Source organism: Leucoraja erinacea, chromosome 30, assembly GCF_028641065.1.
Source record: "Leucoraja erinacea ecotype New England chromosome 30, Leri_hhj_1, whole genome shotgun sequence".
NCBI lineage: Eukaryota > Metazoa > Chordata > Chondrichthyes > Rajiformes > Rajidae > Leucoraja > Leucoraja erinaceus.
In genome coordinates, this window is record NC_073406.1 from 24,705,557 (window position 1) to 24,720,819 (window position 15,263).

The window sequence follows — 15,263 nt, forward strand, 5'->3', positions numbered from 1 at the left end:
TTCTCTGATTACTAATTGACGTTACATCATCTTGTTTGGATGATGTTGATGTATGGTGGACATGAGTGAGAAACATGAGGGCGAAGGGTAGATCCTTGAAGAGGAGCTGAAGTAAGACAGTGAGAGGTGGGCGTATAGTTAGCTGCAATTGTTTAGGCCAGAATGGAACCAGGCAAACAGTGGTTATTTCTTGTAATTGAAAAAAACTATAGATTCTGGCTCTCTTAAAAAAAACTACAAATCACCACTTGTTTAAGAAGGAACTGCAGATGCTGGAAAATCGAAAGTAGACAAAGTTAGGAAATAGGTAACGTTTCGGGCCGAAACCCAAGGGTTTCGGTCCGAAACGTTGCCTATTTCCTTCGCTCCATAGATGCTGCTGCACCCATTGAGTTTCGCCAGCACTTTTGTCTACTGCTCTCTAATTGTTGCACTGTATTCTGGTCAGAATATTACTGGCATTTTCTATTTTACCTTTGAATATACATGTGCATTTTTGTTTGCTCCAACGAACCATGAGCGATTGGAAGTGTTTTCACTACCAAAACACGGATCCCTGAACAATAAAACATAATGGATGAAGGGAGCAGCCAGTTCATAGTCCTACTGCAGTTAATTAGAAATCCTCTGTACCTCTCTGTAATCATGTTACATCAGTCACCATTTGACTCAAATCTAAATGCCTGAATCTCCCTAAATATCTTTGCTTCTTCCCTCCTCTCATCTCTCTGCATTGGTTTTCTTTCCTGATTCTTTTTTACGATTCTGCTTGAGTTTCTTTATTTTAAATCGAGAACATTTCGGCAGAAATTCCCAACTCATTAATATAATGTAGCTGTGCATTGCAACAACCCTCCACCATCCAAGATTAGATTATCCGCCTTCTTTCTAGTCGACTAAAAATAGATTCATTGCCTTGTGGTTTTTGTGTACTTTCTTTATTCAGAGCCATCGAAGGCATGCCCTTCAGTATGTTAGCATTAACCGGACTTTGTTCCATTGAGATACTGCTATGAAAGAGACAGATCGTAGTCTTTTAGTGCAATTGTAATAAACCCAGAACAATGCTGGAAACACTCCACCAGGCAGCATCTGTGGGGAAAGAAAAACAGAGTTATTGGGGAATTTTTGTGGAGGCAGGTTCTCTGGATGCTTTCAAGGGAGATCTAGATAGGGCTCTTAAAAATAGCGGAGTCAGGGGATATGGGGAGAAGGCAGGAACAGGGTACTGATTGGGGATGATCAGCCATGATCACATTGAATGGCGGTGCTGGCTCGAAGGGCCGAATGGCCTATTCCTGCACCCATTGTCTATTATCTATTGTCTATTAATGTTTCAGGTTGATTTGAACAAGGCCACATAGAGCTGGAGTAACTCTGGGGGTTAGACAGCACCTCAGAAAGAAGGGTCTTGGCCCGATACGTCACCCATTCCTTCTCTCCAGAGATGCTGCCTGTCCCGCTGAGTTACTACAGCTTTTTGTCTATCTTATGGAGAGGTGACGTATTCAGTCAGGTACCTTCTTCAGACTCTTCTGAAATGGTTCCAGCCTGAAACATCACCTATCCATGTTCTCCAAGGATGCTGCCTGACCTGTTGAGTTACTCCAGCACTTTGTGTGTTTGTTTTGTAAACTATCATCTGCAGTTCCATGTGTCTTCATTCTACACTCAACCTAATTCCTTAATTCTGATGAAAGGCAGTGGGTTAAACCCTTCACCCCCTGTTCTCTCCACAGATGGTGTCTGACCTACATACCTGAATATACTCAGCTTTGTTCTGTTTTTGCTTTAGTTCCTAACCTCCACAGTGTTAAGCACAGATGTACCTATCTTCTTGTTTGTCATTGATAAGATGCACACCTGTATTTGAGGCCTGTGGGTGGCCCAGTGGCTGAGCTGGTAGAGGTCTGCCTCACAGCACCAGAGACCCAGGTTCGATCCTGACCTCAGGTGCTGTCTGTGTGGAGTTGGCACATTCTCCCTGTGACTGCGTGGGTTTCCTCCAGGTGCTCCAGTTACTTCCCACAACCCAAGGATGAGTGGATTCCTAACTTGATTCACCTCTTGTGAAATGTTCCCCTATTGTGTAGGGAGTGGATGTGAGAGTGGGATAGCTTAATACTGGTGTGAATGGGTGGCGTGGACTCAGTGGGCTGAAGGGTCTGTTTCCATACTGTATCAATTCAATTAGAGCCATAGAGTCATACAGCATGGAAACAGGCCCTTCGGCCCAACTTGCCCACACCGGCCAACATGTCCCAACTTCACTAGTCCCACCTGCCTTCAATTCAATATAATGGGGCCTGTTCTTGCATTGAGATGCTGTTATTGATAAGATGACTTTCATTATTTTAGTACCATTTGACCCATTTACACTAGTTCTAAGTTATCCCACTTTCACATCCGCTGCCTACACAGTAGGGGATAATCCGTAAATCTTGGACAGTGTTGTTTGATGTGGGATTGGAGGATTACCTGCTTTACTTTAGCGGGGATGGTAACATTAGGGGATGCACCGTGCTGACTGGTGGATCCAAGCATTGGGGCCAAACGCGGGCAGGTGGGACTAGCATGGATGGGGCATCTTGGTCGGCATGGGCAAGCTGGGTCAAGGGGCCTGTTTCTGTGCTGGACAACTATCAGTTATTAGCCGGAAGTCAGATGTCACGTACACGCCTGACCTGCAATGTTGAAAAGATGGACACAGAAAGCTGGAGTAACTCAACGGGATTGGCAGCATCTCTGGAGAGAAGGAATTCCTTCTGCTTGACCCACTGAGTTACTCCAGTTTTCTGTGTCCATCTTTGATTTAAACCAGCATCTGCAATTCCTTCCTGCACACGTTGAAGAGAGGGCCCAGATGTATTTGCAGCTGGCCCTGGCTTTACCCAGTGAGGTGTGCCGGGCTAATGGAAATGTCCTCTAGCTAACCCTGGGTAATGTGGGGAATGTGGCTTATTCTGGCTTGCCTTGTTTTGCTCAATTTTAAAATAATGAGTATTTAAAACCATCAAAATAATGTGATTTAAAAAAATCTTTTTTCTGTATTTTTTCATCATGTTTTGGTCTTGGATGTTGATATTTAGTGTCTTTAGCCAATAGCCAGTGCGCTGCATGGCCCTCGGGAGGCTGCGCCTCTGGCCCACTCCGCCTCTAGGCTGGGGAAGGTCGATACATCCAACCTCCACGTCTGGGTAAAAGGAAGGAAGGTTGGGCAGAGAGAGTGACACTGAGAACGGACTGTGCCCCAGGTCCAACCATCTGGAGATGTTGAAGTACAGATGCATAAAATAATGAGAGGAATAGATTGGGTAGATGCACTGAGTCTCTTGCCCAGAGTAGGGTGCTCATGGACCAGCGGACATAGGTTCAATGTGAAGGGGAAAATATTTAATAGGAATCTGAGGGGTAACTTTTTCACTCAAAAGGGTGGTGGGAGTATGGAACAAGATGCCAGAGGAGGTAATTGAGGCTGGGACTATCCCAACGTTTTAGAAACAGTTAGACAGGTACATGGATAGGACAGGTTTGGAGGGATATAGGCAGGTGGGACGGGTTTAGCTGGGACATGTTGGCCGGTGTGGGCAAGTTTGGCCGAAGGGCAAACTACGTCCAGAGTTCAGCTCCAAGTTAATAGCTAAAGATGAAGGAAGCTGCTAGCTGCCAAGTGCTCTCAATATCTACTTCAAGGTCAGACAAAACCGCAGGGAAACAATTAGCTTTCTCCTTCCTTTACATTTTCACACTTGATATCTCTCATCTAATGTGTGAGTTTTTTTATAATTTGTATTCTTCTTGTCTTGATTTGGGCTCCGTTGACAAGGCAAAGTGGCGCAGCAGTGGAGTTGCTGCCTTGCAGCACCAAAGGCCTGGGTTCAATCCTGATTACGGGTGCTGTCTGTACATTGTGTACATTTTCCCTGTGACCGCGTGGGTTTTCTCTGGGTGATCTGGCTTCCTCCCTCTTCCTCCAAAGACGTGCAGGTTTGTAGGTTAATTGGCTTTGGTAAAAATTGTAAATTACCCCTAGTGTGTGTAGGATAGTGTTAGTGTACGGGTGCTGATTGCCAGTCGGCACGGGCTCGGTGGAATGAAGGGCTTGTTCCCAGCAGTATCTCTGAAGTCTATAATAAAAGTCTAAAGCCCGCATTTATTGCCTGTCTTTAATGGCCCGAGAAGATGCAACAAACAAAGCTGAAGGTGCTCCTCCTCTTGGACAGGAGGAAATGTCGACACGACACCATGACATGACTTGGTGGACATCTGAATCTATTGCTGTTGGCATCTGTCAGGTACATGGACAGGAAATATTTAGAGGGATATGGACCAAACACGGGGACCTGTGTCGATGTACAGGAAGGAACTGCCGATGCTGGTTTATACCGAAGATAGACACAAACTGCTCTCGACAGCGGGTCAGGCAGCATCTCTGGAGAAAAAGGATGGGTGATGTTTCAGGTCGATACTCTTCTTCAGACTCTAGTGTAGGTGGAGCAGCATGGGCAAGTTGGGCCAAAGGGCCTGTGTCCATGCTGTATGACTATGATTCTACAACCGATAACGTTTTGGCATGTAGTTCTGTAGAGTCCATTTGGTTAAAAATACTGTGCATACGGTTATGTATAGATTGTATTTTTTTTTTACCATCATAGGGAACTGTGACTATATTCTAAAAATGAGTTGTTTGATGAAACATCCTAGGAGCTGTAGAACACCAGAATGGCTTCTGGCCCTCATGAGTACCGACGGACTCTGCTATGACTGGATAGGCATATGGATGAGAAGGGAATGGAGGGTTATGGTATGAGTGCAGGCAGGTGGGACTAAGGGGAAAAAAATTTGTTCGGCATGGACTTGTAGGGCCGAGATGGCCTGTTTCCGTGCTGTAATTGTTATATGGTTATATGGTTATATGGACTCTGCTATAATCCAGAACAAGGGGTCACAGTTTAAGGATAAGGGGGAAATCTTTTAGGACCGAGATGAGGAAAACTTTTTTCACACAGATAGTGGTGAATCTCTGGAATTCTCTGCCGCAGAAGGTAGTTGAGGCCAGTTCATTGGCTATATTTAAGAGGGAATTAGATGTGGCCCTTGTGGCTAAAGGGATCAGGGGGTATGGAGAGAAGGCAGGAACAGGATACTGAGTTGGATGATCAGCCATGATCATATTGAATGGTGGTGCAGGCTCAAAGGGCCGAATGGCCTACTCCTGCACCTATTTTCTATGTTCTATGTTTCTATGTAATAGTAAGATTAAACAAGAACTTACCAGTTTAAAGTTTGATTTGTATTTTATGAGGAGTTACGATGAGGGATTACATGAAGAACCCGCTCAGCACGCATGCGTGGCATACTTCAAAGCAGCGGTGCGGAATCACAGATAGACACATTTATTGAAATAAACATAGTAAAGAAAAGGAGACATCAGTTATCAGTTTGACCCATATTATTGAGGGTGGGAGCGGAGGGCACGTAATCCCTCATCGTAACTCCTCATAAAATACAGATCAAACTTCAAACTGGTAAGTTTTCGTTTAATCTTACTATTTTACTTCGGAGTCACGTGAGTGACTACGTGAAGATTTTAAAGCTCTGTGATTTCAAACCGTGTAACAGTTATTACATCACTCACTGCCGAAGTACTTGAGGGAGGATGTGTGTTATCGTAATCAACCAATGAATCTGTTTGTAGAAAAAACACAAAGGTATTTGTTAACAATAACAACAAGAATTAAACTGCTCCCCTGGGTTAAATTAAATATTTGCAGTCTGTAAAATCTTTTCTGCAAATAAAACAGGTTTTGCCAACGGCTTGTTATAAAAAGTTCTGAACGTTGTTTCCCTCGACCATCCTGCTGTAGCCAGGATGTGGTCTATTGGCACGTCCATTCTTTCGGCCGTTGATGTGGATGCTGCCCTGGTGGAGTGAGATTTGTACATGTTAGTGTTAATCCCGGCAGATTTTTTAGTACCTGCTTGAGCCATCTCGAAATGGTTTGGCTCGTCACCCGACTATAAGGGCTTTTATGACTGACCCATACGGCTTTTTCACTCCCTCGAATATTTTTGGTTGTGTCTATGTAGGGCAGTAGGTGGGTCATGGCACATAACCGTGGTTCTGCTGGGTAAGCCCGGAATTCCACTACTGGTTAAGGTGTTCCTGGTCTGCTCAGTCCCTGGATAATGAAACAGATCTGGTCTGGAGCTGTGATCATGTTGGCCAGTCGCAATAGGTGTAGAGACTGGACCCTCTGTACAGATACAAGTGCCATCAACATGAGTGTTTTGAGTGTAGATTGTTCCAGGTTGAGGGGTCTGGCTGGTGGCCATCCCCTGAGGTATGTCAGGACCACACTGATATTCCATGTATGGGTGTACCTTGGTCTAGGGGGGTTAGAGTTGTAAATACCCTTCATTGGTTTGACCACCAGCGGGTGGGACCCCATGGCCTGTTGTCCTGGAGCTTGTTTTAAATAGACAGACAGGGCACTTCTAGCTGTGTTGATGGCACTGTAGCTGAGTCCTTCATCGTGGTGAAGGTTCGCCAAGAATTCCAGTACGTTGGTAACTGTAGCGGTTGTGTAGGTGGTCCCTGTATCCAAGCAGTACTTCTCCCACTTTTTGATGCTGGACAAGTACTGTTTTCTTGTGGATGTTCGGAGGGATGTCGTGGAGTAATGGGAACCATGGCTGTGTAGGCCAGTCGGGTACTATCAAAATACCTGAAGCAGAGTCCATTTGTATTTTGCGTAGTACACGGCTGATGAGGCAGAAGGGAGGAAATGCATAGAAGAAGAAATTTCCCCAATCCAGCTCGAACGCATCTACCGCTGCTTCCTGAGGGTCTGGTTCCCAAGCGACATACATAAGTACCTGGTGATTTAGCCTTGATGCAAATAAGTCGATATCTGGCGTGCCATATTGCTTAATAATCTTTGCAAACTTTGGGGTTTAACATCCATTCGGTGTTGTCATTAAATTTGCGTGACCTGGTGTCTGCCACTGTATTTAGCTTAATATGCCAAATATGTCTTTCGACACACCATTGCCAAATTGTGTTGACCAATTTGTTGCATGATATCGATTTTATGCCGCCCATATGGTTAATGTAGGCCACCACCGTAGTATTGTCTATTTGTAACCGTACATGCAAGTGATGCATATTGGATGCATATGCTTTTAAACCATAAAAGGCACCCAACATCTCTAGATAGTTAATGCCCAGTGTAAGTAGTAATGATGACTAGGTTAGTCCATCTACCACCTGTGCTGGATATGGAGTTAGTCGCTCCCCAGCCTTGAGCACTGGCATCTGTTTGGATAACTAAAGTAGGGTTAATGATGATGATAGGGCTGAAACTATGCCAAATGTTTTCTGCCCACCACTGTAGTTCTGATATTGCTTCAGTGGGTAATTTCATGATACGATCATAATGACCTGCATGTCGTTTTAGTGCCTGTACCTTTGCTCTTTGTAAGTTTAGATAGTGCAAAGGTCCAAATTGTGTAGCCGGAAATGCCAATTCAGTTGTTTTGTCTTTTGGCAAAGTTACAGACATGTGGACTGAATTAATTGTGAAGCCCAAGTAGTCCATGGTTGTTGATGGCTTCAACTTAGATTTATCTGGATGTAAGACAAATCCCAGGGTTTCGAACAACTGTTTGGTAGCTGATACAGCTGATATAGCCAATTCCATGGTCTTGTCTACTATTAATATATCATCAAGATATGCCGTGACAATATGTTTTTGTCTTCTTAAAATTGCCAGGGCTGATTTTAGTATCTTGGTGAATAATCTTGGGCTGATGTTAACTCATTGGGTAACACTTTAAACTGCCATAGTTGCCCCATCAGGTAAATCTCAGGTATCGGCGATGATCCTTGTGAATGGGCACTGAATAGTAAGCATCTTTGAGGTCAATGCTTGCCATGAAGTATCCTTTGGAAATCAGTTGTTTGGCAGTAACAAGCGTTTCCATTTTGAAATGTACATACATACATATTTAGTGATGTTAAGTCAATGATGATACAACATCCACCATCTCTTGATTTTTGTGAATATATTTGATACAAATTCCAAGGGTTCATGTTTTGTTTTTTCGATGATACCCTTTGTGATTAGTGTCACCAGTTCAACTTGTGCCTCTCGTTTTTATTTAACTGGGGTGAATGTTGAACTGGTGGCAATTTTTCTAGTATAAATTGTATTTTGTATACACTAATGCTATTGAGTATATACTTGTCACTCATGATAGACTCCCATGCTCCCTTAAACAGGTGTAATCTCCCCCCTGTTAGTATTGAGCCCGTACTTTCTATATGCTGGTAGGAACCAGACCCACCTACCTCCATGGTTATGGGTATTTCTTATGTCTCTTCCCCGACCAGCGAGTCTTGCGCGTTGTCTGACGTGGCGGTGATGTTGGGGGGTGGCGCATTTTCCATGGGGTCCGCTCTGGGCCCTTGGTCTAAAAAAAAATGGTAGATGTCGACTGGTGGACACGATGGGGTGCTGCTGCTTGGGTATTGTTGTTTTTGTTTGCTCGTCCCGGGGACTGCCCTCATGAGACCGAAAATTTTAGAGGCCTCTTCCATATCTTTTACTTTTTTCGTGAGGTCTTTGCCAAAGAGCAGTGTGTCTGGCTCAGTGGCTGGGGTTTTGCACAACCCCGCAAATTTTTGATTTGTAACCGTACATGCAAGTGATGCATATTGGATGCATATGCTTTTAAACCATAAAAGGCACCCAACATCGGGCAGGTCTTATCTTTACGGAGGTTATTTATCTCGAACTGCATGTTGTACAACAGTGCGAGAGTGTTTTGTAGGTTTGTGGTCATCTCCGTATTGTCCACAGAACGAGCAATGATGTGATGGCTGACGTCAGGAGCCTGAGGATCCGCTGCAGTATCAGCTCCTGGTTCCGAATATTTGTCCCGACGTGCCCCCAGATTTGGCTGTTGACAGCCGGCACTTTGAGGGACTCACAATTTTCTGGAGCTGTGTACATTTTTAAGGCCTCATTAACCACCTGCTCCTGTAGGGGCCTGTTGGAGAGGTGGTTGATGCTGGCCGCTAGTTTAGGCTCTAATGGCCTTCCTGCACGTGGGGCTGCCACGTAGCGGTCCACCACACCCAGCAGCTCTTCCTGGTCCTGCACCCCTTGCATACTTGGTCTCCACCCACCAGCATCCTCTCTTCTTGACCAGCCCAGTCCTGGTCGCCAAAGCTGCCCTCGGGTGAGGAGGAAGCGATGGCCAGTGCACAAGGCACTGTGGAGGGAGTGCCTGAACTCCCCCTGCGAGAGCGCCCCTCACGCAGCACGTGTCACTGGAGCACCTGCTCCAGGAGCCGCTCCATGCGGCTCAGGCGGCTGTCTCTCCCCCGTGCGGGTGGAGAGACGTCCCCGTCCGACGAGTCGGAAACCACCAGCCGCGCGCTTTTTCGGGTAGCTTTACATCCAGCCCGCTGCTCAGGCGCTAGCGGGACTGGGCTCGGCCCGGTGTCGGGGATGGCGGAGCGCCCGGTAAGCGGTCCTACCGCCTGTTGCTGCCCCCCCAAGATGGAACGCTCCTCCGTTGGAGTAGTGCGGGGGACAGGTTTGTTCAAGAGCCTTTTTGTTCTCTGCCTGTAAAACGAAGCAGAAGGCTCTCCTGTGAAAGAAACCCGACCTCAGGTACCTACCTGACGGTCCGTCTTTCAATCCGTAACGGGAGCGCCTGACTCCCGATGCGGCCGCTGTTGCACTGCTGAACGCAATCCCGCGCATGCGTGCTGAGCGGGCTCTTCACGTAGTCACTCACGTGACTCCGAAGTAAAATTACCCCATTTCTCATCCTTGCTGAGAGTTTTGAAAGTCAATGTAAACATCGACTTTTAGGTGGCATTTCCCTGATCTTCCCTTGCCTGTGCTTTGGGTTTGTATTGCATCCTCAACCTCATCCTTTGTACCTCCCAAGCCTCAGTGCAATTACTTTTAGTTAACGCTACGGCTGTAAGGAAGGGTTGAACATGTTGGGACATAACACTGAGGACATTTTGAGGACTTGATGCTGACCTAATGGAATGGCTGGATAGGAATGTGGAGAGTGCGTTTGCATTCACATTAGTGTTAATCCACAACTGGAGACCATAAACTCATCAGCTACGTAAATAGAGCAGTGGGCTGAGGAGAAATGTCCTTAGTAAGATCCATGGTAGCCCGAGGAAAAGGATTAGTAATTAGTAAGGGTGATTAGTACAGGTGTCAGTGGTTATTGATAGAAAGCAGGTGAATAGGGTTGAGAGGGAAAGATAGATAAGTCATGATTGATGGCATAGTAGACTGGATGGGCTGAATGGCCTAATTCTGCTCCTATATCTTATGAACATGTATAATTGAGGAAAAGCCGCCAGATATTTTTAAAAGGATATTAGTTTAGTTTTATTTTATTAATGTCACCTGTACCGAGGTACAGTGAGAAGCTTTTGTTTGCATGCTGTCCAGTAACAACATGGTGGCAGTCAAGCCGTCCACATTGCACAGATGAAGGATAAAAGGGACAACATTTAGTGCAAGATATTAGATGTGTGCATGAAAGAAAATGGAACGGAGCATAAAATGCTTGGCACAAAAAGCTGGAATAACTCAGCGGTTTAGACAGCATATCTGGAGAAAAGGAATAGGTGACATTTTGGATCGAGACCTTTCTTCAGACTGAGAGTCAGGGGAAAGGGCGTGTTCCTGTGACTCTCAGTCTGAAGACCCTAGACGTTACCTATTCCTTTTGTCCAGAGTTGCTCTCTGACCCGCTGAGTTACTCCAGCTTTTTGTGCCTATCTTTGTTTTAAACCAGCATTTGAAGTTCCTGCCTACATAAGATGCCTGGCTCTGCCTTGTGGAAGAACAGCAGGGAGTTTATCTGGCTATCCTGACCAATGTTAATCCCATGGGAAAAATCAGTAAAACTGGACATTTTATCACTTTACTGCTTCCGAGAATATTGGTGTATTGGCTGCTGTGTTTCCTGGATTTAAACTGGTGTAATTGCAACAAATACCTCACTGGCCGAGGTGGGCTTTGAAAGGCACTACAGAAATGCAGGATCTCTTGTTGTCTGACTGTGTGCATGGATTCACGATTCAAGTCCAGTGTCACTCGTCACTGTAATCCTCCTGGGTCCAGCACTTTAACACTTCGATAAATGCTTCCAAATCTGTAAATGGAATTAAAAACCCAAGAGAAGTAGTTGGAGAGAAAGTATAAAATTGGCAAGCTCCCGACCGGTTGACTTATTTTCCAAAGCAAAATAAAAGGCGACAAGTTACATTTAGTTGAAGGGGATAATGTGTTGTAGAAGTTTTGATTTTGAACTTGTTTGTATTTGTTATCAGTGGCTTGATCAATTTAGCAAATATTGTTTTGCAATTTGGAATGGCATATTTCAGTGGGTGAGGTGGTGATATGGTTCATGGGGAGCGATGATTTTACTGTAGTGTAGCGGCGCCTACTGGCGCACGCAGGTATCGAACCCGGCGTTCGGAAGCCGCGGTCACGTGACTCGGGAGGGGCTGCTGTTTTTGCGGAGTTTCGCGTTCGCACCACAGTTGTTTTGCTGACCACCATTGTGATTAGACGTGCTTGCAGAGACCTGTTTGCTAAGGAGCGAGTGTTCAATAAAAACCGTTCAGAAAACTTAGTCGTCGTTTCTGCGTCCGCTAAAGTAGAATGTTTCTAGGGATTTGTAAATATGGGTAATTAGTGGTTCAATGGTTCTCGATTGATCACATATACTACTGCACAGTGAAATTCTTTTTGCATATATTACACATGTTGGCGGCGCCATGTTTTGGCGCCATTTCCAAACTCCAAATTGAAGTGCTCATGAATATTGCCTCACTTAGTCTGTGCGGAGTAAGTCGAATAAAGCAAACGTCTGGTGAAGAGAAGTGTGAAATTCAGTGTTTAAAAAGACAAATGTGGATTCGGGAGAGTTTGCATATTGCCTGAGATTGGAAAGTGGCCCTTAAAAACAGCAGAATGAAGAATGAAACATTCTGAAGGGTCCACACCAGAAATGTCACCTATCAATGTTCTCCAGAGATGGTTGCCTGACCTGCTGACTTACTCCAGCACTTTGTGTTCTTAAAAATAGCAGTTTAAAGAAAATATAGCGCATGCGTTTATTGATCACCCATTCCTCTCTCCTGAGATGCTGCCTGTCCCGCTGAGTTACTCCAGCATTTTGTGTCTATCTTCTGTGTAAACCAGCATCTGCAGTTCCTTCCTACAAATTACATTAAGTGTGGTGTAAACACTACACGGCATGAAACTAAAGTCGTCTCTTGTGTTCAAGAAGGAACTGCAGATGCTGGAAAATCGAAGGTACACAAAAATGCTGGAGAAACTCAGCGGGTGCAGCAGCATCTATGGAGCGAAGGAAATAGGTAAAGTTTCGGGCCGAAACCCTTCTTCAGACTGATAGGGGGTGGCGGGGAGAGGGAAGGAAAAAGGCTTTTTCTGGTTTTAAAACTTGTCTGGTTTTAAACAAATCTGACAGATTTTAGAGTGGAATTTTAACAATGATTGCCTAATTTTACGCAGACATTTTAACATGGAAACCACTGTTACTTCATGTCTATGACTGAGAGTTTCCTACAGATGCTTTGCTGCAAATTAACTTGTCCAACATTGTTGCTTGCGTCTTGCGTATGGCGTGCACAGCCTAACAAAACACTACATCTATTTGTTTGTGCATTAGTCGAACCAGGGTGGACCACGTGAAGGTTGCAATCTCCCACCCCACATTGTTGCTCTCAGTGTAAGTTCAGTATCAAACACCTTACGGACTTGTGAATCCAGACAGAATGTTCAAACGGCAGAATCAAGCCAATACTCCCCTCTCATCTCATACTCCCCTCCCCGCCTCTCCACCTCCTTGCCCCCTTCCGCCACACTAGTCATTTTACCAGTCACAGTTCTCCATATTGTGGGGTGGAATTCACTGTCACAGAAGGCTGTGGAAGCCAATTCACTGGATGTTTTCATGAGAGAGTTAGCCTCTTTGGGCTAATGGAATCAAGGGATATGGGGAGAATGTAGGAACGGGGTACTGGATTTTGGATGATCAACCACGATCAGATTGAATGACGGTGCTGGCTCGAAGGGCCAAATGGCCTACTCCTGCACCTTTTTTCTATGTGTCTGTTTCCCTTGATCACGCCTTGCATAGCCAACAATGGAACTGCCAGGCATCGCCTTGCCTGAGGTCATTTGGGGCTGGCCCTGATTGAAACTGGTCTTTTCTCACCTCCCACCCAACCCCTCTCTCCTCCACCCCCTACTTTCAGTCTGATGTGGATCCAGACCTGAAATGTCACCCATCGATTTTCCTCCAGAGATGCTGCCCTGACCTGCTGAGTTACTCCAGCACGGTGTTTATCAATGGCAGTAGGGGCTGTCACAAGGTCACTCTTGCATTTCCCAATGGCCACGGCTGCCCACGGCTACATCACTTGTGCAGAGTGACCCTGTACGTCATGGTTTTACATTTGAGAACATTCAGACAACCGGGTCAAAATCTGGCTTCCTCTTCAAGAGGACAATCATTGGGTTTCCTTGTGGCCACATGACTGGGAGAAAAGAAAGACATTTCAGGTAGCCTTGATCTGATGAATGGACTGATAGGCCATGAATGAAGGACTAAATGGCCTCTCTTCATATGCACTCCTGAGGCCTGTGATTCTTCTATGCCAGCCACCAGAAGGTGTGTAGGAGTTAACTGCTATACAATGACTCTTCCTCTATTTGATTTTGACTTGGTATTTTCTCCTTTCAGAGATTGAGACCTGGGCACAATGATATTACCCACTCAGACACGCCATCTGCTATAACATTAACACAGTTACTCCATGGGCAACTGGAGTGAAAATTGTTTATCTTAAAAATAACACCCAAAACTGTAAACGTAATACTTAACCCTTACTCTTTGTATTTATTGGAATTGGAGATCTTAGATATTTAATTTGCAATATCATCAATATCTCCATGAAATATCTAGATTGAAGAAAGAGCTCGCTATATTAGTCACACTATCAAGACTGCTTTGCAACGAATTTGTAGACAAGGAATTGCAGGCAGACACAAAAAGCTGGAATAACTCAACGGGACAGGCAGCAGCTCTGAGGAAAAGGAATAGGTGACGTTTCAAGTCAAGGCCCTTTTTCAGACTGGGAGTCGGGAAAGGGCAATGAGGGATATAGACAGTACTTAGGAGGACAGTACTTAAATGGAATATGTGTAAAAAGCACTGATGATCAAGAAAATCTGGGGCACACAATAGTCCATTGTTGGCTGTGGGATAGGTGACAACGAATAAACAGAGGAACTCAAAAGGGTGGCTGTAAAACTAGTGGGATGACTAGGGTGGGGGAGGGGCGGAGAGACAGGGGATGCAAGGGTTACTTGGTTAGATAAATCAATATTTATACCGCTGGGTTGTAAGCGTCCCAAGCAAAATATGAGGTGCTGTTCCTCCAATTCACATTTGACCTCATTCTGACAATAGAGGAGGCCCAAGAAAGAAAGGTCAGTGTGGGAATGGGAAAGGGAATTTAAAGTTGGGTTAAAGCCACAGCTGGGCAATCGGCAGGCGTAAAACGATTGCCCAGCTGTGCTTGGTCTCACCGATATATATAGGAGTCCACACCTGGATACAGTAGATGAGGTTGAAGGAGGTGCAAGTGAACCTCTGCCTCACCAGAAAGGACCGTCAGGGTCCCTGGACAGAGTCGAGGGAGGAGGTATAGGGACAGATGTTTCATCTCCTGCAGTTGCTGGGGAGAGTACCTGGGGAGCGGGTGGGAAGGCATGTCAACCAAGTAGTTGCAGAGGGAGTGGTCTTTGCGGAAGGCGGAAAGGGGTGGAGATAGGAAGATGTGACTAGCGGTGTGCTCCCGTTGGAAGTGGTGAAAATGTTGGAGGATTATGTGTTGTGTGCGACGGCTGATGGGGTGAAAGGTGAGGACTAGGGGGACTCTGGCCCTGTTGCGACTAGGGGGAGCGGGAACAAGTGCAGAGCTGCTGGTTACCGAGGGGACATGAGTGAGGGCCGTGCCTATGATGGGAGATGGGAACCCTCATTCCCTAAATAATTAGGACATCTCAGATGTCCTGGTATGGAACACCTCTTCTTGGGCGCAGATGCGGCATAGACGGAGGATTTAGGAGTAGGGGGTAGTCTTTGCAAGAAACACGGTTGGAAGAAGTGTAGTCTAG

The 15,263-nt window shown here is 45.5% G+C and overlaps 1 protein-coding gene and 1 long non-coding RNA gene across 3 annotated transcripts in view; one reads left to right on the forward strand and one right to left on the reverse strand.

The window, feature by feature from the left end:
- Nucleotides 1-15,263, forward strand: part of LOC129711755 (probable G-protein coupled receptor 153) — a 129,510-nt gene that overhangs the window by 31,986 nt on the left and 82,261 nt on the right. The gene's annotated exons all lie outside the window — the stretch shown is intronic.
- LOC129711757 (uncharacterized) lies at nt 826-8,640 on the reverse strand. Its single transcript, XR_008725917.1, has 3 exons — nt 8,354-8,640; nt 5,639-5,688; nt 826-1,092 (listed from the first exon to the last, which is right to left on the reverse strand). It is a non-coding gene; the product is annotated as an uncharacterized LOC129711757 (long non-coding RNA).